Genomic DNA, 26,160 nt, shown 5'->3' with positions numbered 1-26,160 from the left:
AAGTGTAAAAGACTTAAAATAAATCAATATTTTGAGAGTGATGTGGACCTTAGAGAATACTTTGACTGTGACTAAGTCCCAGTTTCACTTAGGTTCTATTTTCATGAAATGCTTGTGTCTGGGCATTGGGACTAATATACATCTACTGAGGTGCATCAGGAAGCACAGTGGACCGCCTTTCTAAGAATTCCGATTAAACTGGATTCTGACTCTGATGGTATTTTCAAACTTCTAGCATAGGCCACCTCCTTCCGGACAAAATAAAAGGTTTCTTAAAGGTAGAGTATTTGATACAGAATTAGGAAGATGATAGAGTTGTTTATAAACATTTGGACTGTGAAAATTTTTATTATTTTAGGTTTTATTTTCCTGAAAGTTTCACATATGCGGTTTAGAAAAATTTGGTCTAGGAAAAAATGTTCTAAGTCATTATTTCTTACTATTTGGGGCATAGTTTCAAATATTCTTTGTCAGCATGCCTCAGTGGTCTGCAGTTGAGGAAGCCCTAAGTGAAATACTATTTAAAGGATAATATTTTCTAAAATATTAAAAAACAATATATACAGAGAAATATTAATATGAGCATATCTTATATAATAAAAGGCTAACATGAAAATTGACTGAACAGCAGAATAACCAGTCGCTATGATGCGCACTGACCATCAGGCAGCAGACGCTCAATGCAGGAGCTGCCCCCTGGTGGTCAGTATGCTCCCACTAGGGGAGCGCCACTTCCATGGTGAGTGGGCCTAAGCCATCAGTCAGACATCCCCCGAGGGCTCCTGGACTGCAAGAGGGCACAGGCCAGGCTGAGGGACCACCCAAGTGCACAAATTTCATGCACGAGGCCTCTAGTGAGTATAATAACAAAATGGATACATGTTAATATGTTATCATAAATAAATGCAGAAGGGATGATAGAATTAGAAAAAGCCACTATGCAGCACCTAATAAAAAATGGGCCTAAGATAGTGGTCCCAATAGTTGCTAGAACCATTAGGTGAAAAGTTGATGAAAACTTAATGGATGGATCAGGCTGGCAATCAATTTTAACATCACAAAAAGAAGACAACCAAGCCTAATGTGCATCAGCTGAGAGGCACGGGGATGCTCTGAGGGGCACTGTGCCACCATCTACAAACAAGAACTGAATCTAATAAAAATTCTAGTTCAAACCACCCATTTATAAGAGATAAGGAAATATAGGAGGCCATCAGCCAAATGTAGAACATGCATAATTCTACCATACAAGTGACCAAGTTTTTGTCATAAAAACAAAAGGGATAAGGAAAAAAAGATGGGGGAAAGCATGAGATGGAATGTGAAGAGGAAACTGTTGTCGAGTAAAAGGGGCTTCAAAAACACAGCAGGCAATTATTTAGAGCTTTTTTGTTTTCTGATCTGAACAAACTATAAAAAGACATGTTTGAGGCAATTTGGAAAAAAAAACACGTGTACAGAGCATGAAATGGTATTGAAGAATTATTATTAATTTTTTTCAGTGTGGTAATTGATACTGTAGATAATTTTTAAACTACTTATCTGTTAGAAACACATTATAAGAAAAATAATGTAGTGCTAATAATTAGTTTTAAATTCTTCAGCAAACAAGTAAAAAATAATGGGAGAAGGAGGAATAAATGAGACAAAAATAGAGCAAAGTTTTTAAAAGATTAAAATTAGGTGATGGGTGAGTGAAGTTCATTATACAATTTTCTCTAATTTTGTATATGCTTGAAAATGGCTATAATTAGTATTCTTTATAAATATTTAAATTTGTAATAAATTAAACTTGTCACTATAATTGAAGCAAAAATTTTAATAATAAAAACAAAGCCTTTCTTACCCTAATGTCATAAAGGTATTCATATATATTATTATCATATTGATTTACATTTTCACATTTAGAGTTTTGTTATAACTTGAGTAAATTTTTGTGCATATTGTGATGCAGAGATTTTTGCCTACAAAACATTTATTAAAAACTTCGTTTTTCTATTTAATTTTAACATCTCCTTGATCATATCACAAAGTCTCATAAAGGTTTAAGTCTATTTTACATGCTCTCATTGGCTCCATTGATCTGTTTGTCTCTCCCTGCACTGGCATTATAATAAGTCTCAATATATGGTAAGTCAAGTTCTCCATGTCTTTTCTTTTTCTACAACTGTATCATTTCTTATTGGTCCATTACACCAAACATGTCAAACTCAAAGGCTAACATGGGCTAAATAAACAAGGCAATGCAAATAAACCTATTTTTCTTGTTCTCCAAAAGCAAAATATTTCCTGTTGCGCACACGAAATAAGTCAGTCCAAGACTAATGATGTGGCAGTCAGCTGCTAAAATATTCGCTGCTAGTATTAGTAGAGAGAGATGGTGCACCTGTACGTAAGGCGTGTAAGGGAAATGAATGCAACATGATTATAGTAATCAGTCGTTAGTGAACGTTGTGATTCTTTATTAATAACTAGAGGCCTGGTGCATGAAATTCATGAATGGAGGGGGGAGGGGTCCCTCAGCCCGGCCTACACCCTCTCACAGTCCGGGACCCCTTAATCGGGATCGGGCCTCAACCAGCAGTTGGACATCCCTCTCACAATTAGGGACTGCTGGCTCCTAACCGCTGGCCTGCCTGCCTGCCTGATTGCCCCTAACCACATCTGCCTGCCTGCCTGCCTGCCTGATTGCCCCTAACCACTCTGCATGCCTGCCTCATCGCCCCTAACTGTTTGCCTGCCTCCCTGATCACCCTTAACCACTCGCCTGCCTGCCTGATCACCCCTAACTGCTCACCTGTCTGCCTGATTGCCCCTAACCACCTCTGCCTGCATGCCTGATCGCACCTAACCACCTCTACCTCAGCCCCTGCCACCAAGGCTTCATCCAGAAGGATGTCCAGAATGATGTCCGGAAGGTCGTTTAGCTGTCTGGTCTAATTAGCATATTATGCTTTTATTATTATAGACTAGTGGCCCTGTGCATGAAATTCGTGCATGGAGGGGGGGTTCCCTCAGCCCAGCCTGCACCCTCTCCAATCAGGGACGCCTTGGGGGATGTGGACCCCTTTGGGATCGGACCTAAACCGGCAGTTGGACATCCCTCTCACAATCTGGGACTGTTGGCTCCTAACTACTCACCTGCTGCCTGCCTGATTGCCTCTAACCCCTCTGCCTGCCTGCCTGATCACTCCTAACCTCTCTGCCGGCTGCCTAATTGCCCCTAACTGCCTTCCCCTGCCAACTTGATCTCGCCCTTAGCTGCTCTCCCCTGCCAGCCTGATCTCATCCCCAAATGCCCTCCCCTGCAAGCCTGATTTCTTCCCCAAATGCCCTCCCCTGCTGGCCAATTTGGTTCTGATTGGTTGGTTTTTATGCCAGTCAGTGTCAAAAGCTTCGGCTCCTAGGCAGCCATTGGCTCCTCACAGTTCACCCAGATTTGGTTCTGATTGGTCAGTTTCTATGCCATTCAGCATCTCTGGGCCTATCTCCAGGCCAGATTAGAGAGGTGGGGCTGATCAGCAGCCCCCGCAGAGGCCCAGAGAGAAACAGAGGCACAGCTGCTGGTGAAGCCCAGAGAGAAAGAGAGAGGCAACGGCTGATCAACAGTTGTCATGCAGGCTGTGGATCAGACCCTGCCTCTCTCTTTGGGCCTCTCTCCAAGCCTGATCTGCAGCCCCCTTGGCAGTCAGTGCTGGATCACCATGCCCGCACCGGTGGCAGTCAGTGCTGGGTCGCCACGGCAACCCAGCACTGACTGCAGGACTGACTTCTAGTGTTCTGTCAAGGCTTCAGTCAGTTGTTATGGACCCTGGGTTTTTATATATTAGCATTATGTATAACAGGATATTGTAAAAATTAAGTTACGAAATTTTTATTAAAATGTTTCTTACATTCTGTTATATTGGCTGGGCTGCAGAAATATTCATTGTAGTCTGCATGCGGCTCATGGGCCATGAGTTTGACATGCTCACATTACACTTTCACAATATTCATTATATAAACTGGCATAGTACAATGCATACAATCGCCCTCTGCATCACAGATACAGACTGCAGATTGCCATAATTGCTCCTGATCTGTGGCTGGTTGAACCTGAGCATGCAAAACCCAAGGAAATGGAGGGCAGACTATATTTAGCTCTTCTTTTCTTTGTATAAGTATTTCTATAGGATAAATTTCTGAGAGTAAATTGCTTGATTAAAGAATTTACCCACTTCAAATTTAAATAAATAATGCTAAATTGTCTTTCTCAGATATTGTACCAGTTTATATTCTTACCATTTCAGTATGAAATTGCCCTAAATAGCTCAGTTTAAATGCAAGTTACTACTGTGGCAAATGCTGAAAGCGGCAACATTCATTAGCTCCTTTTACCTAAGTAACAGTAGCTTTGTAATAGAAATTATTATTCTAGTGGGGTCTTAAGTCAGTTAGAAGAAAGACAAATTCCCAGTGTCCTTTGAAGATTAGTCCCATGTTACAAAGTTCTGCCAGTCAGATGTAAGTTGAAGTTTGTATGGCCGAATCCAGGAAGTCCCCTTCATGAAGAGCTGGTTTATGCTTTTGACTTCCTTTTCTCTTCCCTTCATCTACCTCCTTACCTGGAACTGAGAAACAATGGCTGGAGTTCTCCCCCTAATATTAAACTTGGAGTATGAAGGATGGTGACCCCTAAGCTAGAAAGAGACAAGTTCCCTAATGATTGTATTGAGCCATGTAAATAGCATGCCTTCAATTGTCTGGCTTCATGACTTAGCTTACCTGAGACATAAATGTCCACCTTGCTAAAGCCAAGCCTAAGGTACTCTTTACTGATGCAGAACTTAGCATCTGAAAGTGTTAAATTGTAAGAGCAATACCTACAATAAGGCATTAGCTCAGTAGAGGAAGTGATGGAACAGACAGGGATTCCGTTACAGGAGCTGGAAAGTGTGTAACCTGTGTAAAGTAGTCGTGGTGTATTTTGTCAAACAGTTGCATGTTCAAGGTTGGAAGGCAGACCACAAGCTGACTGAAGTATGTTGTTAGGGCCAAGTGTCTGAAAATTTTAGAATAGGGGCTTGGTTGGCTGTTCTTAGCACTTTCAGTTAAGTTTTACTGAAGAAAGAGGAACTAGGGTGGACCTACCCGCCTGACAACACAGAGAAAAGGGAATACAGCTCTGTAAGTGTGGAGCCCTTGTCCTGTAGCTTACTGTGTTCTCTAACTTGGAGCCTCGTAAGACAGAAAGCCTACTGCTTCTGAAGCCCAAACAGAAGCAATGACACAGGATGGCAGTGAAACTACAGTTTTAGCAGAACGCAAGACTACTGCCCTGCCATTCGAAGACTGCGGGCCTGATGGCAAAGAGGGAAGTAAGCTAGCTCTTCTCTCATAAGCCCATTTCAGATACTTCAAAGCAGCATCTCATAGCTGCATCCTGATGGGCAGGACACATAGGCCAGATAAAAACATCAGGCTCAAACACTAGGTCAGGACAAAATCTTTGGCTATGATTACTTACACCTAAAATGGACAAAAAGCAAGTATTCCAAAATCTTACTGCATTTTTAAGATTCTGGTATTGTCAAAAAAATCCCGAATCAGGCCTGCAACAGCCCAAGACTGTTAATACCCTAACAATCTCCGGGCCCCTGAACTTGCATTAGCAAAAAGTGGTCTGGAGATCTAGACAGCAATTAAGGGGGTCATGTTCTCCAATACATTGGTGCTCTCCAGATGAACCCTCTGATGACCAAGTACAGGAACCATCCAGGGGACAGGGAGTGGATGACACCAGACAAGAAACCTTCTCCCAGAGTCCAGTACCAGGAGAGTTCTTTAACTAAGGAATACTCCCCATTTCTGGATCAGGGGAGCACATAGTTTATGCCCAGCAGGGTTGAGCTTTCTATGAACCAGGAATTGCTATCTTCACCATTCTCCCAGTTATGGAGTGGACCATTTTATTGCCATTACCCTGCCATTACCCTGCTCCTTCTCTATAATGGTGTGTTGAGAGCTAACTTATATTTTCATGAAGCAGTCCCAGACTACATGAAGCAGTCCCAGAAATGAACAAAGAGGACTATGGAGTCTGGACTGGGAACTAGGAGGTAGCAAAGAGTTGAAGCTTTGCATTTTATCCCTTAGAGAGGAGTGTGACTGTGTTGTGTGCATAATGTGTGTTCCCATTATTATTTCAGTAGCCAAAATTTCCACAATAGCAGAAAACTCAGTTTCCATTCTCCCTTTCTTCCTTAGTAAGAATATTTCACATTTTGGCTGAGCCTTCAGTTCCCAGTTTTTCTTGCATTTAAATATGAAAATATGTTTAAATTCTGGTCAATGGTATGTGAGTGAGGCTACTTCTAAGAAATGTCTTTAAGAGATTACTGATGTGTGATATTTGCTCCTTTTCTTTTTTTTATCTCTTCTTCCATCTTGATACCTAGAACTTAGATATGGTGGTTGGAGTTCAGACCTTTATTTTTGATCATGAAAACAAGTTTTCATCACAGGAATTATGAAATGATGAGTTGAAAAGAACATGGGTTAACTCTTGACTCTGTGGAACTCCCTCAGTACTACAGGGCTGCCTAACTATTTACATAAGAGATAAAGAGATTTCTGATTTGTTTAGTCATCTTTGTCACTTACTGCCAACCTAATCTTAGTTTACACCCTCCCCAAGTAGTCTTACATAATGCAGGAGGTGAGTGGTGGGGAAAAGGAAAGAGTAGAGAGTGGGGATAGGGAAGCTGGAGTTGTGCTAAGGAGTAATTTAATTTGTACCTGACTCCCCATATTCCCTTAATTAAATCCAGAAACCCCAAAACAGAAACATACAAACCACATTCTCCTCGATGCAGCAAAGTCTGCTGAACTACACTCAGGGAGTGCTCTGGGGCATCTGAGGCCAACTACTTCATGGATGCTCTCCCTGGAGAAGCGAGTAATGCAGTGACATGGCGAGTTAGGACATCTGACTCCAGATCCGTGTCCCTTCAACCCATGGGGCCTTTGAGCTGGCTGGAAGTCATTCTCTCCAGATGGTGCCTCTTGTTTCAAAGGCACATTTTGAAGCCTCAGCAACTGATCAAAAAGACTATTAAATATTGTTCTCTGTGTGGACAACTGCAATGGATATAAAGCTGCAGGAAGTGGCTCTGTTGACTTCTGAAGCTGGTCTTATAATTTTTTTTCAGGGGTTCTCTCTCTCTTTTCTTTAATTGTTACCTCCTTCCTTTCTTTCTTCTTCCTTACCCCCATTCTTTTGCTTCCCAAAACACACCCAAATAGTTCTTTCCCAAACTTGAAGCTCTGGCTTTGGTTTGTCAATTATGCACTGACATTCTCTTGGGAGTGAAAGATTCAGAACTCACTGACCACTGCTTGGGCCAGTGCGGCTCTCCTGACCATTGGCCAGAGAAAATTATTAAAAATGAATGCTTTTTTTGTTAAATATTTAAGGAGAAGGAAAAAAAAAAAAGCATGAAACAGCTAGCATGTGGTTGCCTAGGACTGGTCTCTAAATTACCTATTGTTATCTAGTTTAATATGAAAATACACCCCAGCTGTCTTGATGAGCTCAACAAGAGAAGAGGGTTAGGTAGGTTTATGTACAACTAATTCAGTATTATTGGACCATTTCAACAATGATTCTGAATGTTGAAATGTCATTCCCACCCTCATTCTCCAACTTCATTATTTTCTGACTTCGATAGAAAAGGTAGTGAGGATGGAATTCATTTGAAAATTACAGATTTTCCCATCATCCTCACTTCCAATGGCTGAATTATTATGACAACTTGCCAGCTACAGCATATGCTAGCATCACCTCTCTTGGTCAATTCTCCTCAGTTCTACTGAAGTGACCTGAATAAATGTGATCTTTATAAAATTTTATATATGTATATATTTTTTTCAAGTAATTCTCTTACTTAGAATCCATCTACTGCTTCCTCTGGTCTACAAGCACCATTTAATGCCTACATCACACCTGTTTTCTCAGACACAACTCCACTCACATGCCTACAAAGGAAATCTACAATGTACTCACATTGAATTTTTTGTTTCTCCTAAAATATACCACACAATATCATGGCCCCTTTCTGTAAAACACTGAGAAAGATGAACTGATGTGCCTAAAGTCATACAGCCTGGAAGATATAGAGTTGGGATTAAAATACAAGCAATGACAATAGATCACATGCATTTTTCCATTGGGCTGCCCACTGGGTTAACCAATTAAATATGGATGTGTAGATTGTTTCTAATTTTTTGGTGTTATGAACATTGGTGGTTACTCAACCATTTAATGCCTCCATGATTGTTGCCTTACAATGGATGTCTATGCATGGGATTACCAAATCTAAAAGTGCTGTACATATTGCTACAATCTTTGTTGTGGACAATTTTGTAATACACATATTTTAATATTTTAATCTCACTACAGAAAACAGAATATCATAATTTAGATTTCTAATTCTTTGGATATTAAATCAATTAAATTTTTTATCCCTATGTGAGTTGCCTATTTACATATTTTGTCCATTTTGTTTTCCAGTATTAGTGTTGTCTTTTACTCATAGACTAGAAAAGTCTTTATATATTAAGAATATGTATCCTTTGTCTATAATAAATGTAACAAGTATATTTGTGACAGCAATATGATTTGCCTTTTAATTTTGTTAAGGTTGTTGTTGTTTTTAATCTCACCCTTGCCAAAAACAAGAACTGTCCAGATTGAATGACAATCAATATACTGGCTGTTTCTACTGAATGTGACTGTTATTTGATGGCCAAACCCATTTATATATTTTACAGTTCTGCTGTGGAAGACAGGTTGACAAATGTAGCTCCTCATTCAATTTCCTGGACTTAGCGGACTCCACTGGAGCAGTTCCTCTTTACCAAGGAAATACCATTTACCACATTGCCTGGTTCTCTAATATCAAGGCTATCTATTAAGTAAATTAGATTACTCAGCATGTCCTTCTGTGAGGTTCTTTTTATCTCTGACCCTACTAAACTCTTCTTCAGTGAATCATTATCTCTTTATACGCAAAGATATTTGAGTACTTACTATGTGTTCCACATGGGTCAATATGCAAAATAGACAATTTTTTTCTCTCATAGAATTATTTTGATGGGTTTTATTACTATTTTATAATAAATAATAAATATAATAAATAAATACACATTATAGAATGTTAGAAAGTGGGAGGTAGCTTTAAATGAAAAAAAAAGGTAGAGTAAGGAGCTAGGGAATAAGTTATGTAGGTATAAGTTGAAATATTAATAGGGTTGAATATTTAAATAGCAAAAAAAAATGAAGGAGAAGAGTTAGTTACATAAATATCTAAGGGAAGGATGTTCCAGGCAGGAGGAAAAACCAGTGCAGTCTCCCCAAGGTGGGAATATACCTGGTATGCTCAAGGAATAGCAAGGAGGTCCGTGTGCTAGATACTGAACAAGAGGAAGAGTAGTAAGGGCTGAGATCAGAAAAGTAGCTGGTGGTTTTCTGATATTTAGGGCCTTTGTGTCATTGTAATGGGTGTGCTTACTGCGTAAGTAAATGGGAGCCACTGCAGGCTTTAAAGCAGAGAGCGATCCCACCTGGCTAATAGTTTAACAGAACCACTTCAGTTTCTGAGGTTGAAAATAGAGGGGATATGAGGGTAAAAGCAGAAGGACTATTTAGAAGGTTCACGTAGTAATCTCACCAAGGGATAAGGTTGGCGGGGACCTCAGTGCTGTTGGTGGAAAGTGGCCCAGCGGGGGATGTGCACGGAGGGCAGAGCCCACAGTACCTCCTGGTCCATTGGATGCAAGTGTGAGAGAAAGGAAACCATTCTAGATTGTAGTCCTCCATGCTCACTTCCTGCACCTACCCTCCTTCTCTCTTAATTTCTGGAACCTGCTGTCTGAATAAGAGCAGAGGGTGGGGGATGGTCTCAGGAGCCAGCATCCATGGGATAAAGGAAAGCTTCCCATTTCCAGATGATGTGTCTCCTGGATCTCCGAGTGCAGAGACGGGGTAAGAGAGGAAGGCAGGTATTCTCGCTTTTGCCTGGGGCTTTTGTGCCAATTAGAAAGCATGAGCACACCAGGTGTGAACCCATCAAGTCAACTCCGCTGGCCTCCGAGTCCAGGATCGGACATTGTCCTTAAGTGTCATTTTCTCATGGGAGTCTTCCTCTGTGTGAGCTGTGTTGTTTTCATATGCATGGCAGTGGGAAGCAGGAAAAGGATGAACAGGGGCCATTATAGTGAAACCTCCACATAACGGACTATAATTTAATTCGGGCAGGGGCTACCCATTAAAGCCAAAAGTCCCTTATATAATAAAGTAGGTCTTCCGAATGTGTAAGTTAAAAAATTGACAAATTAGTTTGTTTACCTGTATTTATTCATGTAGCATTTTAAAATTAACAAGGTGTTAATCTTCACATATGACATATAGACCAGAAATTTTATCCATCAAATCCAAAGTCCGTGAAGGCAAGGTCCGCAAAATCAAGGGTTTACTGTACAGATTATTCCTTTTTCCTAAAGATCTGTCGTATTTTATTACTTTTTTCTTGTGAAGTAGGACATTTAAATTGGATCTTCCTGTGTTAAGTCATTCAGATGCAGCTAACGTTCAAAGCACACCAGTAGACACTGAAGATCCTTGTCCTCGCCCGCATGTGCTGCACTTGGGGCTGATGCTCACATTGTTAAGTTAACACAGGCACTCATTTATCATAGCAATGCCTCTGGGGAGACATTTTGGACAACAAACCTGTTTTTATACCTTACTAAGTGGTTCTACTGCTTTACACTGTATCTTTGGGAATTACTTTATACTCACAGAGAAGTACGGAGAGTTCCCATACACCCCTCATCCAGTCTCCCCCACTGTGGACACCTTACTTCACCACGCTGCATCTGACAAAACTAATAGTCATTACATTACTTTGGTACATTAACATTTTCACATTCCCTTTAACTACAAACTTTGTTCAGATTTCACTCATTTTTCCACTTATGTCCTTTTCTGTCCCACAACCCAATCCGAGTTCCTCATTGCATTTAATGGTCCTGTCTCCTTGGTGCCCTCTGGTTCCCCTTGGTTTTCCATGACCATGACAATTTTGAGGAGTACTGGTCAGGCGTTTTGTAGCATGTTTGTGATTTGGGTTCCTCTGAGGTTGCTCTTGTGATTAGATGGGGGTTGAGGATTTGGAGAAAGAATACCACAGAGGTGAAGTACCTTCCTCATCACATCGTCTCAGGGCATAACTGAGATACATGTGTGTCTTATCGCTGGTGAGGTTAACTCGGGTTATTTGGCGCCAACAGTATTTGCCAAGTCTCTCTCTACAGTTATTGAGTCCAGTCAAGGTCCAGCCCACATTCAAAAGCAATGGGGGAAGGAGGAAGTACTATTTTTTTTTAAGCTGGGGAGTTAAATATTTTCTTTAAAAAAAAATGGGAGCATTCAGAGAAGGAAATAAATATAAGTATTCTGACTGTTGGTTTTGATATCCTCTGCATAGAGGAGACTCCTCAACTACTATCTTCCTTCCTTCCTTCCTTCCTTTATTCCTTCCCAATCTAACACAGTTTAATCCCTCAGGAAGAATGTCTGGTTATCTCAGGCCCCCTGAGAAACTTGGCTTAATAATTCTGCATTGCAGCACTTTGTACCTCTCTTCCCTTGGCTGTGTAAAATGTAAGTGAAGACTGAATCTTGGTTAAATGAATAAAAAGATGAATGTCTTTCATGAATTTCTCCTTTTCCTCCCCTCCTGGAGGGAAGGCAGCAGATTAAATTTTTCTCCTCCCTCCTCTCAGTCATTGAGATTGTAACTAATACTCAATAATGCTCTTTATCAAACTGGATCCAATCAGTGATGGAAGTGCTTCTAAATAATCCACAATTCTCTCATCAAATTGGCAGGCCCCATACGTGCCAATAGAATTGGAAAGAGGAATTCAATTCCATGGCTGAGTCCCAATGACATTTTCTCACAAAGATTCATAGTCATCATCATCACTGGAAGCCTTGGCGAGTCACTTCCTATTGTTCTTTGTGGACAGTCTGTTAGCTTTGGATTTTGCTTTGTTTTGTTTTGTTTTTTCAAAAACAAAGAATAATACATGGACTTTTGAGAAAAGCACAAAGTTAATGAAATGTTACCAAAAGGGATAGAAAAGAGGAACTACAAAGGACAAATTAAATTCTGTCCTATTTTAGCTCCAAGGGTGCCAAGTTCTGTATCTTAATAAGCATAAACCATTCTTTGTCATGTCCAGAGGGAGAGAAGCTTGGGGAAGGAAGAAGGATAATGAATTCTGTGGCACACTGACTCCTTTTCTCTCAAAGATGAAATCCATATCCTTGTGGAAATATTAGAAAAAATATATAAATGAAAAAAGGCAAATTTTTTCATAATCTTGGACAAATGAGAAAGAGGAAAAATGTATATTATTTTAGAGATGGGTGGTCTCTTTTGTATTTGTCTAGAATGAGGGGGAAATGTTCCTAACAAGGAAGAGGAACTTATCCAAGGGGCTGAGAAAGTGGGGAGGAGAGGAAGGGAGACCCAGGAATTTATTATCAAACTGAGTGGTATTAACTGAAGTGATACCCCTTCTTTACCCAGCATGACTCCCCAAATCAGCAGGAGACCACTGGGGCCAGGCCCTGTGAGGCAATTTTGGAGAAAGCAGAAATAAAGGTATGAGCTCAAATGGTCATTTTGAAAAGAAGTCAGCAACCTTTTCTGTTTTCTTCCTTTTACTTCCATCAGCTGGTGGGGTGGAGTGGGGTGGGGTGGGGGGATAGAGCGGGGAGTTGGGGGAGGGTGGGGGGAGGTGGGGTGGGGTGGGGATCACTGCCTCTCACTTGCTGAGAGGAAACCTGAGCATCCCTGAAGACGTGAGGCTGTTTCTCTCTCAGGCGTGACATGGGCGATGATGTTGCTTGACAGACCTTTGGGATGGCTGAGAGAATAATCACGGTGGGTGCAATGCTCAGCAAACTACTGCCCTGGGCCCAGTCCGGTTGTCTTTGTGAACAACACTGCATTGGAGCCCAGCAATGTTGTCTGTGGCTGCTTTTGTGTCACGATGGCAGGTCTGAGTAGTTGCAACAGAAACTTACTGGCCTGCAAAGACTGAAGTATGTGAGCTTTTCCGTAAAAATGTTTGCCAACCCTCTTGGTATAGAGGAAGAGAAAATTAACTTGGGGTTAATATATCCAGCTGCTGGTCCCAGATCTATCTCTCTGGGCATGTGTCTGTGAACGGGTTCTGTTTCCTCCCTATATCTCGATTTCTTCCTTTGTAAAGACTTCTAATTTCTTTCAGAACTTTCACGCTGAAGCCCAGTGAAAAAGGTGGCCGAGCGCCTGCAAAGGGAAGAAGCAACCCTCCCACGAGATGAAAGTACATAACCAATGACATGGAGAGGGAGATGTTTTTTCGTCCTTTGCCCACCACTTTATGTTCCCAAGTATATCACATAAACACCATCATAGAACTAATATTAAAATCAAAACTGATGGTCTATACCTTTTAACTAAAGAGCTGAGACTATTTCCATTAGTTGTGGCTTCTGCTAAATAGGTGCGCATTTCTATCGTCTTATTTTTGCTTCCTATCTGTGCTTTGATCAGATATCTCCTGTGCCCAGTCTTACATCAGATTAATCCATCATTTCCTTACAGTGATTGTTGTGGCAACTGTCTCCATACAGATGTAACCTAACAGCAGTTCATCTCAGCTGTCTGTTGTGTCTTTCATCTCTTTCCCTAGGGGCAGCTCTGTTGCCACCACGTGGGATAGCTCCAAGAACACATGCACTATTCCCAACGCATGCACAAACCTGGAATCTTGAAGCAGCTAACACCCTCTGGCCAATAGGTGATGGACAGAAACTAGCAGGTAAGCATTCCCCTCTCCGATCCCTCGGGTACACCACTGTGGGGCATCTGACTCATGGCTTCTCACAGGGTGCCTGGTGAGATTTCAGTGGTGATTATCTAAATGTTGCATCCTTGGAGTGGCTGTCCGTCCTTCCCTGTTTCACTTTTCCCAGCTCCACTGCTGCTCTCCAGGTCAGTTCCCACAATAGACTACCTGTACATAAGCTTTAATTTTGTCTTGCTTTCGGGGGGAACCCAGAAAAGGATATCTTTTTTCCTTATTTCCTTTTTCTTTCTTCCTCTTATTCTTTTGGAAATATTGAGGTATTTCCTCCTTATTCCACCTTTCCCCTTTAATGGTTTGAAATTTATATACCACATTTATGTTTATTAGTAATTATTCTAAAAATATTAACATGCATCATTAGCATACTTTTAAGTTAATACTTTACCTTCTTTCTGAAGAATACAAGGAACTTTGACTATTTTAATTCTAAATGACAAGTCTGGCTTGTGTGATATTATTGTCCAGTATGTAAGCTCTGTATTCTTTTAACTCAATAAATTATATGTTATTGCTGTTATTGCTTATGCCATCAATAGCTGTTTACATTTTTTCCTGAGTACCATTTCTTTTACCTGGTTTTAATTATATTTTCAACCTTCCTTCTTCCTGAACTATAAACATCAGAAGTGCCACAAGTCTGTGCCATCAACTCTCTCAGACTTTGCGTATCAGAAAATATATTTCTTTAATCCTTGTTTTTGAAAGGTAACTCAGCTGGAAATGCAATTCTAGGTTTACAATTATTTTCTTTTATCACTTAAGGATATTATATTACTGTCTTCTGGATGTCTGTTGCTTTGAGAAGTCAGATGTCAGTCTCCTTTCTTTTCTGTGTAACCCTTTTGCTTTTCTCTATCTATCTTAAAGTCATTTTGTTACACTTAGCATTTTACTATTTCATTATAACATGTCCAAATTAAGGAATTTAAAATTTTTTCCTACATAAAATTATTGTGCTTTTTAAGTCTAAGGAGTCTTACCTTTTATCAATTCTGTAAAATTCTCAACTATCAAATATCAAATATTCTATTTCACTTTTTTATTAAACTTTTGGAACTTTAATTAAATGTATATTTTATCATTCTTGCTCTTTCTTCAATAGTTCTCAATATCTCTTTCATTTTCTTTCTGATTTTCTTTCCTCTCTAGGAAGCAGTCTGTTTAACACCTTTAAGTCTTCCTTCCCATTTCATAAACTCTTTCTACAACTCAATTCAATCTTCTGTTTTCTCCTTTTATTGAGTCTTAATTTAAATATATATCTGTGTCATTTTATGTATTTTGTTATAAAGGTATTTTAGTGTATTTATTGATAATAAATCAACCTTATTATTTTTTATAGTCTCTTGCTTCTTCTTATATTTCTTTAAGCATATTAAACATAGATATTTTATACTCTGTATCATATATCTTCAACCTGAACATTTTAAGGTATGGCTCTGAGCTTGGTTCTGCTCACTCTTAATCATGATGCTTAGTGGTTTTATGTGTTTTATTATTTTTTATTGTGAGCACATGTTTGCTCAAATTCTATTATGGAAATTCTTTAAGGACTGAATTGTGATTATTTGTCATGAAGAAATAGCTTTTGCCAGGTTCCTTGGGCTACTACCAAACCTAGATCACTTGTAAGTGGATTCTAGTTAAATTTATCAAATTATAGGTTATGGAGCCATGCAAATATTATAAGTTCAGTGTACAAAACCATATAAGACCAGTCATAATCATGAATTCTTAGAGGAGAACTGGTCCTACTTACCTGCCCATTGAGAGCCAAGCCCAAGACATTTCTGGAATTGCCCTACTTCACTTTTTCTTGGAGAGACACAATTATGTGCCCCTGATAGATGTTGGATTCTCTGATATGCCATCTCATCATGCAAATTCCAAAGGCTTTGTCTCCTCCCTGATTTGCAGGCAGCTATTAATGCCAGTGCTCTGGGCTTCTCAGATCATCAGTTGCCCAGGGACAGTGGTGACTCCTGGGCTCTCGTAACATCTGAATTCATGTGCCCACATTTTTCCTGCTTTCAGAAGAATATCCTTGCTTTATTACAATTTCATCTGTGAATTTAAAAGTTTTATAATACATATTTTTTCTAGAATTAGTGTTTGGTAATGAGACTTTCAGGATTATGAGTCAGTTTACGTATTTAAAAAATGAAAGAGTTTCCTGAAATTAGATATCACAGATTTGATAGTTCAATATCTGTTGTGTTCCCCAATATGTTCTTGTCTAAGCAAAGAAGAAAGGCCCTTTTGAAGATCAAAAATATTTCACATTACCATGTAATTATTTTTCTTTTTTTATAGAAAACAAATAGAGTAATATAAATGTCATATTATTATTAAGCAAACTATAAGTTCATTTACAAAAAGTTTCACATATATAACAAGAAGGAAATACGTTGTATCTATAATTGCCACGTTTAAAGCTTTCTTTGTTTAGAAATTATGCTTGATATTATATATACAGATATACACTATACATATATAGAGATATATACTTTATATATAGATTATATACATATACTATATAATTATATACAGACTAGAGGCCTGATGCATGAAATTCAAGAGTAGGCCTTCCTGTAAGAGATCAACCGAAGGACTTGTGTGCATGCATATAAGCATAACCAATGGACACAGACATTGGGCGGGGGCGGGGGGGGGGTGTGAGGGCATGTGCCAGAGGGTAGGGGAGGCCAGGGGAAGGTCAATGGGGAAAAAAAGAAGGCATATGTACTACTATTTATAATACTTTAAACAATAAAGTAAAAAAATTTAAAAAAGAGTAGGCCTTCCTTCCCCCAGCTGCTGGCACCAGCTTCCCTATGGCACCAGGACCAGGGCTTCCCTCACAGCCCCAGCTTCATCCGGAAGGTCATCCAGAAGGACATCTGGTCTAATTAGCATATTACGCTTTTATTATTATATATATATGCACTATTTCTCTATATACATCTTATATATAGATATATAGCATAAATCTATATCTCTATATCTATATCTATGTCACCACAATTTCTGTCCCAAGGAAGAAAACAAATGGGTCAGAATATCTCTCAGCTGCTTGTACAACTGCCTCCACAAAAGATCAGTTATGCGGTTGTAGAAGAAATCTACTTGTGTCCCCAGCCCCATCATTGAAAAAGTCAAGCTATTGCCAAAGTCTAGTCTGTTCATCAATTAAATGATCGCCTTTTGGTGGAACGCTAAAAGTATACAATTAATATCTGAATGGTGGGTAGCATTCCACTGGGTTGCAAAAAGGAATTTTAAAAAGTAATAAAGTGGACCTTTAGAGCAGAGAGAGACTAGTCTAAAGTTTTCTCTTAGAATTCTGAATTTCCCCATTTGTTATAATGAAAAGAATCAAAGAGACTATCCCAAAAGGGATAAATATTCCTAATATTCTTAATTTTCCAAACCCTACATTCATTCCTGCCCTACCACCAAAATACACACCCCAACACACAAAGCCATGATAGTGAGTTGCATTATCTTCAAACCATGATCCATTATGTGAAGTAAAATTCCATGTGAAAACACTTCATTGGATGGATCTATGACATACTACTAGCTTATAACATGTCCTATTTTCCCATATTTTTTTAGTGTAAGGTGAGGATCCTGCTATGATTATTTCTACTGATCATCACATGTAATCTGGGTGTTCCAGGGTCCTTTCTTTTCCGTGAACTTGATGAGGAGGACAGAAGTGGTGCTCAAAATGCTCCATCTTGCTCTTCTTTTACCTGCAGTCTTCTCACAGAGCTCCTGGGTCTCTCTGCCACAGTCAATATCCAATGTCCAACTGGGTATATTTATGGTGATACTAGTAAGTTTCCCCACCTATATGGGGTGGTTGTTACTTCCTTTGGCCACTCAGCATCCTGCATTTATATAGTTCTGCCCTGTGTCAGTCTTGATTAGAGGCAGCTTGCAACTAGGATGTGGATCTATGACCTAGGTTCTGTGTCATAGAAGTTTGAACTTCTTATAAAATAAAGGATAACCTATCTTTACAGCCAGCCTGACAGGTGGTAGCAGCCTTCATATTTTATGTAGTAAATGCATGAATAAGTGCTGAAATGAAATGTCTAGAGTTGTGGAGTGTTTTAATGTTTGTATTAATTTTTTTAAGAGAGAGAGAAACATCAATTTGTTGCCTCCTGCATGCGCCATGACCAGGGACCTGGGTATGTGTGCTGGCTGGGAATCGAACCAGCCACCTTTCAGTGACTGGATGACACTGAGCCACACCAGCCAAGGCCAGAGTTGTTTATCTTATGACCTTGAAAGGACAGACATTCCACAGTCTCTGTGACATCCGTTCGGCTAAGTGGGCTGTGCTGCAACATGCACACGTTCCCATAAACTTCTAACTACTCCAATTCTTCCAGTCTGTCGGTCCTCATCTTTCTTGTGATACTCATTTTGTCAAGCAATCTATGAAGATGTTTAGGAGACATGGAGAAGTACCAAAACCAAATGAAATATTTTATAAGTTTAGATGTCCAGAAGTAAAGCTGAAAGAAGGGAATATATGAATTAAAAACTGAGAAAAAGGAATGGTTGTTTCCCAGATTAACTGAACTTGAGAAGGTGAGAGAGAAGTGTTGAAAAACGGGAAGATGGCCAGAAAACCACTGCATAATTTTGCAGCGTCACCCTCCCTCATCTGGACCTCAGTATCCACACATGAATTATAATTGGACATTAAAATCTTTAAGATCCCTGTCCAGCTCTGACATTGTATTTTTTAAGAGGAAAAAATGTCAATCTATGATTTTTCATTCAACCAGTCAAAACCCCCTAACAAATTTAACAATAGGGAACCAGCTAGAGTCAGCCCTGCTATCACAGATGGGAAGCTGGGCCAAACTGGGCTAAGGACTCAGCTGCTGGGAGCCTAATAGCAGCAGCTCAGATTTCCTGGTTCCAATGGGTTGCGACGCACTCGGATTAGCTTTGCCTACAGCCTGTGGTTAATGACTGTTTGTATGGTAACAGTCTGCTGTTATGCCGACAAAATGCCTGTAAAGACTACGCTTGGATTTTTGGGAGAGGCTACATATCCCCCATGGATGGCAAAGCTGTTTAGAGAACAGAAAGACTCTGGATTGGGTGCTGCCCAACACCCAGTCAAACACCAGGCTCTGAGCATCCATCATTACGATGCTTGAGGCATTTGGCATCCTACACCATGAAACGGAACATTAATACCCACCAAGGATGCCTGCACTCTCTCTCTCCTCCATCACTGTTTCTTTCACTGTTGTTAAGCTTTAAAAGGACTCCTATACCCCCACAGGGAGGGATATATTCATATTCTGACAAGATTCTACACTAAAGGTGATTTTGAATCTTCTATTACTAAAGGAATTGATAATGTACCACTCCTGAAATTTTCAGGGGCTTCTTATTGCTGAAGAATAAAGTTCAAACTCATTTATTACATTTAAGCCCACTTTATATGCCTCCAGCCCAGGTTCCAGGATAATTTTTCACTACTCAATTTCATTCTAATCTTGCTGTAGCCAAATATGATTTTTTAATTATTTTAGATCATGGCTGGGATTTTTCAGCCTCCATTTTTGCTCACTCTCTTGCTGCAACCAGAATGTCCATCTATCATTTCCACTCACTGAGATTATCTCTGTCTTTTAAAGTGCAGCCAAAATGTTCTTTATGTACAAAGTTATCACTGAGTCCCTAGCTGTCTTCTCTATTATTTATTCCCTTGAAATCATGCTTTGTAACTGAATGATTTGTATCTGTACTTTGCCATCTCCTAGTGGGTTCTCAGCTTATTGAAAGTAAGAGCTGTATCTTATTCACACTCTGTTCCCCACGAGCCCCCCCAGGGCCTCCCAAGGTAGCTGCCAAATGACAGCTGAATCATCACTGTTTGCATTGTTTTGGATGCAAAACTTAATTTTGACCCAAGAAGCCAAAGGGATTTTAATGTGGACACCACACCTCTCTTGGTAGACTTGTGATTCAGGGATACTAAGAATATATGAAGTTCACTTTGATTCTTTTGACTGAGATATTGCAATAAAACTGTGAGAGAATACTTCATATTCCTTTTTTAGCATTTGTATTTTCTGACTAAATCTGCTTTAAAAAGTAATTATGTTCTGGTAGGCTTGGAATTTAGTAAGTTAGTAACTTAAAGCAGGTTGAGTCAGAAGCAAGTTGTAAATTTAGAGAGGAGCTTCAGGGCTTAGGTGTAAAGAAAATTACTCCTTTCTGATTGAGAATATAATTACAAAGATTCACACACAGGTACAGAGAAAGACCATAATCTTCCGTCTTTGGGGCTCCTGCCAAGTTGCATGAAAGAGAACAGTTGAGTTCTAAAAAGAAGCAGGAGATAAAAGCTTCTGGGGAGGCAACAAGGAAAGAGAACTGGAAAGACAATAGGTGGTTCTCTTTGAAAAGAGCCAGCGGAACCCCATGGCCACCACAGGTGAGAGGCCTGAGAGAATGTCAACACCAAGGTAGGCGGTGAAAAATCAATATGTACCTACATATTATCGTGTCTTTAGGAGTGGCCTAGAAATATGTCCTTTCAAGACAATGTCATTTTATATTTATTACTAACCTTTCTAAGGATGTCCTTTTTTCTTACCTATTGGAAAAACCTCTCCGAAAATTCTTCTCCCAAGAACACAAGTTTAAATGGATGGGCTATTTCCAGGTTTGGATGAGTATAGGAATGAGGAGAGAAAAGGAAGAGTCATCTGTGATAATGTTTTTAAGGTCTCACATTCACCTTACTCCCATAATTATATTTCAAGTATGTGATGGAAGTTGAATCAGTGCTGCCTGTAATATACAAACACATGTTGGATATTTCATTGTGGAAATAAGACAATGCCCTTACTAGTAGGGTAGATGCACTGTGACAAAAAGAAAGAAGAAAAAAAAACTTGTGGTCAGAAATATTTATTCTAGTGATAGAAATACTAAAATAGGCTAATAGATCCATCCCAGAATGTCACAAAATGTGGAACACTATGGCCCAAAATCTCTGTGGTTACCCGGCTGTAGGTAATATTAAATACTAATGTATGTAGGCATTCACAGAATGCTGCTTATATCAAAGTCATGGCCTTCCCCCTCTTCCTATGTGAGCACAATCATTTTCTGATGAACAGTGGTGCTCCTTTGGGCTAGTATGAGCTCCTTACACCTTTCCCCAATGACCCAGGATAGAGAGAATTTGTTGAGAATGTACACTTACAATCAGGTATACCAACCCTTCTGCTTTTCTGTGGAACCTCTAGACATTAGTGACCCACAGCCACAGACGTGGATTGTGTCAAGTCATTGAAGCTACAGTCTACTCCAAGAAGAAAAAGATTCTCACATAAATATTGATAGAGTGTAGCAAATGCTCATTTTTAAAATGGAAGTAAGTGCTGGGCAGCAATGGTGCTATGAATGAAGTACATAGTAGAGTTTATTAACTAACCCTTGAAGCCTTTGGTTCTTCGGTCAAACATGGGTGTTAAGAGTAAGTAGGTGATAACTTACAAGGTAGGTAAAGCATACAGCGGGTGATCAATAAATAGTGGGTGTTACTGTAGGAGTTTAAATACAATTGTGATGACTTGGAGAAGAAGGATGTGGCAGCTGAGCTAGGGCCAAGTCAAGTTAGACAGAGAGGTAAAGAGAGGGCATCCCAGAAGAGTCCCTAGAAGGGGGTGAGGCCATAGCAGTGAGGAGGGTAGGAATAAAAATCAATTGTCTGGGGCTATGAGTAGAGATTCTGATTGGAATGCAAACTTTAAATAGAAAATAAGGGTTAGGTATGAATGGAGCAGAATGGATAGAACAGTGCATGTGGGGGTCACGTCCAGGATGGTTTTGAATTTCATGTGGAACAGTTTGTGCTCTCTGCTAGAGACAATGGGTAACTACTAGATATTTTTTCAGTCCAGAAAAAATAAAAAATAAAAGCTGCATTTTTGAAAAACTAATCTCACTGACATAGGAAGGTCAAATTGGGGTGGGTATGGAGAGGTCAACACTGAGAGACACTGGTGATGGCTCATTGGTGACTCAGTGGGGGAAGAGTGAAGGAAGACCAAACCACAGCTGGTCACTGGTTGGATAAGGAAAAGAGTAGGATCAAGATTTCAAATCCAGGTGACTAGGGGAATGAATGATATTGGTGCCATGGACAGAAGAGCAGAGGTCTAAGAAGGGCTTTTGTTTGAATAGAGCAAGAAGGGGTGTGAACAAAAGTCTCCAAAAACATCTGTTTCAGTCTCTTTATTAACAGTATGTCACATTTATGTTGGAGCTCTCTATGTCTCAGACCCCATGTTAAATTGTTGTCCAAATTATCTCTTTTCTACCTCACAAAAGTAGTAAATAAGAATCATTCTTATTATTTCCATTTTAAAAATTTAAAAAAAAAGCAAGACTAAGAAGGATGAAATAATTTGCACAAATTATAGAACAACTAAGTAAAAAACAACAACACAGGATTCTAACCCAGAACTCAGCTCTTCCTCATTCTGCCTTCCTGTACCACTGGATTTCAGTTAGAGATGTGGTGTCCACATCTGATATCCAGATTCTTAAAATCCTGGAAAACAGGATGACTCACTCATTCATATTGAATGAATGAGCAAATGGAAACTCCAGGGGCAATTGGATTTGTTGTAATGGGAAGTACAGAGGAAGGAAAGAGGGTTGAAAACTGGCTATTAGGATGTGTTCACATTTAGAGCGTAGGCTTGGAGTCAGGAAGCTTGGATTAACTTTTCACTTGCACTGCTTATTAGCACTCTGAGCTTTAATTTTCTCACCCTTTATATGGTGATAATATACTTATCTCAAAAAGCTTTGAAAATCAGAGCTCATAGGAATGAATGTGTTTAGTAACCTGTAAAGGGATTTAGGAGTATTCCGTATTATGGAGAATCAGAAAGAAGGAAGTGGAACTGATGAAGGCTACATAGGAAAACCATGCCCTGGTCAGTGTGGCTCAGTTGGTTGCGCATCATCCCATGCACTGAAAGGTTGCTGGTTCGATTCCCACTCAGGTTGCAGGTTCAGTCCCTAATTGGGGTGCATATGGGAGGCAACTGATCAATGTTTATCTCTCACATGGATGTTTCTCTCTCTCTCCCTTCCTCTAAAACAAATTAAAAAGTATATTTTTAAAAAAGACAAACCATTAGGTCCAGTAGGGGAGAATCATAGCACATTGTACTTTGGATGCTCAGAAAGGAGCGTTTCAAGGAAGAAGGCATAGTAAAGCATTCAAAGTGGTGAGAAAAGGTTGATGATTAGTAGATCTTTGGTGACCTTGGGGAGAATGGTTTCTGTTGAAAGGTGGGACAGAAGCTAGATTTTTCAAGATTAAGGAGAAAGTGGGTGGTAAGGAAATTGGGGGCTGTGGTGGGTAGATCACTTAATTAAGAAGTTTATAGTAAGAGGAAGCATAAAAAAGTGGGACAGTAGCTTGAGGGGCAGCTTAAATTATTACCGCTTCCATGATATAGACATTTTAACAGGGATCAACACCTTCAACTAAAGGGATTAAGCGCTGTTGGTGGAATTTCCATCAGCCAGAAGGTGGGGGAGCATTTTCTGCTGTGACACTTTGGGGACTTTCCAAAATTCCTGAAACCACACCATGACTGGGCATTGGTCTATGTGCCTCACTGGTAAGCTGACCCTGTACAACTACAGAATTTGAAGTTCTTCTATTCTGCACTCTAACTATTTTACATTTTCATACCATTTTAACAATACTTTCAATGATTTGCTGATGATGAAGTAGACCTTGCAGGGATGGGAATAAAAGCCCAGTTATCTCAAAATTCTACTTCTCTTACCTTCAGAATTCCAAAACACCAAACTCTATTAAGAAGTATAAGTTGGGGGGAGGTGGGGAATTTTGAGTCATAAGTAGCTATCACAATGTTCACAAAATTTAATTCATAGGAAAAGAGGTAGTGTTTCCTTTAGACGTCTTCAACTAAATATTTTAGGAAAAATAAGGCAGGTAACATTGCTTTCAAAGTCCCCTCTAATCTTGGTTCGAGCCAACTGAGCACCCTCGTCCCCAGCACACACCTTCTCCAAATCATCGCCAGCTGCCTCAGGGCCCCCTCACACTCACGCTGGCCTTTCTCTTCTCTGCACCGTGCTCACCCTGCCCTCCAGTGATGGCCTCTTCATGCATCCCCACCTGCTCTAAGTCCAATTTTATCTAAAAGTCTCCGTGCAGTTCTTATTTACTTGCAAAGGTTAACCTGACAACTCTTTTTTTTTTAAAGGATTTTTCTTTTCCAAAGCTCTACAGATTGACATGCATTCCATATTACCTTGGACTTACATAAAGTTTTGATTTCTGAATTGTACCGTGCCTGGTATCTGAAGTTCTTGTCTACAGGTACCATTTCTTATAAGTCTACATCTCTTAAATTCCTGTCTAACTCTTGTGCACTTAGCAAATGCATTTTTATGTATGTACTGATTGGAAGATAGTTCAAGGCACGGGTTTAAATGTAAACACTAGGACCTTGAGAGAAGTTTGTCAGTTGCTGATTTGATAACAACGAACCCAGCAATTCTTAAAGATGCTCCCTTGGGTTAGAACTCCCCATCATGCAGAGTAAGGGGCAGCAAGAGAGCGGTGATGGTGGCCAGGAATGGGAAGGTGGACTGACAAGTGAGGAGGAAAGTTGTCATCTTAGATCCTGAGCTATCAGGAACCCAGCTGGATTTGTGGGATTGGTGGATGGATTGATGGATTCATTCTCTTTAATGTCCATAGTTGTCTTTCATGCCAGAGACATCACATTGATTTCTGGTGTGTGAAAATAGAACAGGACTAGGGTGCTCAGAATGTAACTCGGGAATGCTGCGTTCCTCCGCGGGGTGACAGCCACGTGGCATCCGCTCCTGTCTCTTTCTCTCCTCCCCACGGTCCTGCAAGAAAAGTCAAGTGAAGATCAAGGTTTCATGTCATGCTTCCCGGTTTCCCACGTGTTTTACAGGGTTTAGCATAGCTAGTCCTGAAGACACTCCATTAGGTGAGGTGATGTTATTGGATTCCTTCTACTTCACAGTGGTGGAGGCGCAGGCGCAGAGAGGGTAGGTGGCTTGGCAGAGCAGCCGGGCAATCTGGTGGCAGAGCGACACTTCACTGCGAGTGTCCTGGCTGCTGTTGTGTCTGCCTGACAGGGTGCTACGGAGAATGCTCAGACCAGGGAATGCCCAGGGCCATGGCTGGGCGGGAATGAGGGAGGAAAGAGCCATGCATTAGCCTGCAGCTGGCAGTGAGCTGTAAACCATCCTGATCCTGAACAGGAGATGGAGATGGAAAGGATGGCGTCTCCAGGAAAAGGGAGTTTTAAGCTAAATTTGAAAGAGGGAACGGATGAGGCACAGGCAGTGGCTCTGAACACAGGACACAGGCAGTGGCTCTGAACACAGGACACAGAGCTGCGTGAGGGACTCCTAGGGGCCTGGAGCCAGCTGCCCTGCGCCCAGGCGGCCGGCGGTGGGGACGGGCCTCCTTCCAACAAAGAAGGTTGCGGCTATTTAAGGAAGATTTCTAACTATTTAAGGAAGATTTCTAACTAATGGTCTCCTTGAGGAATTTTACAGAGAATACCAGTATATGTTGCAAGATAGGATATTAATCATTGCAATGGTAAAGATATCACAGCTTTCTGGTGGAGGTTACTTTATAATCAAACAAATATTTTCTACATGTTTGGTCTCCGAAACTCTTTCAACACCCACGACGTAGACAGAGCCGGCGTCGCGGATATGACGCAGCGGGCCACGGGGATGGTTGAGGGTCCCCCAGATCTGAAGGGCAGAGTTGGGACTTTGAATCACAAGGAATTTTTGAATCCAGTGTCCGTTCTGCATCGCGGTGTCCGGCCAGGACCTAAAGGGGGGCCGGATGAGCTCTGCAGAGAGCGGAGGGGCCCCCCCCTCTGCCCGAAACACCGCGCACCTCCCACCTCAGTCCTGACCTGGACCGGAGACGGGAGGGGGTCGCAGCAAGTCAGCTCTGCTGCTGGGGGAGCTGCGCGCTGGTCCATCCGCGCGTCCTCACAGCAACCCCGGGGGCCGACACTATTTTCCCTGAAAGGAGGGCGAGGACTGTGGAACCTGGAGTGGGTAAATGACCCCTCCCCCGCC

The 26,160-nt window shown here is 40.6% G+C and overlaps 1 pseudogene across 1 annotated transcript in view; it reads right to left on the bottom strand.

Moving 5' to 3' along the window:
* LOC307115723 (ATP-binding cassette sub-family D member 3-like) overlaps nt 1-25,884 on the bottom strand; it is a 92,288-nt pseudogene extending 66,404 nt beyond the window's left edge. Inside the window, exon 1 of the transcript in view lies at nt 25,694-25,884. The product of the transcript in view is annotated as an ATP-binding cassette sub-family D member 3-like (transcript). The remainder of the gene's footprint in view (nt 1-25,693) is intronic.
* Nucleotides 25,885-26,160: the final 276 nt, after the last annotated feature.

This window comes from Cnephaeus nilssonii (assembly GCF_951640355.1).
Source record: "Cnephaeus nilssonii genome assembly, chromosome: 19".
NCBI classification, from domain to species: domain Eukaryota; kingdom Metazoa; phylum Chordata; class Mammalia; order Chiroptera; family Vespertilionidae; genus Cnephaeus; species Cnephaeus nilssonii.
This window is presented reverse-complemented; position numbering and strand designations above follow the sequence as displayed.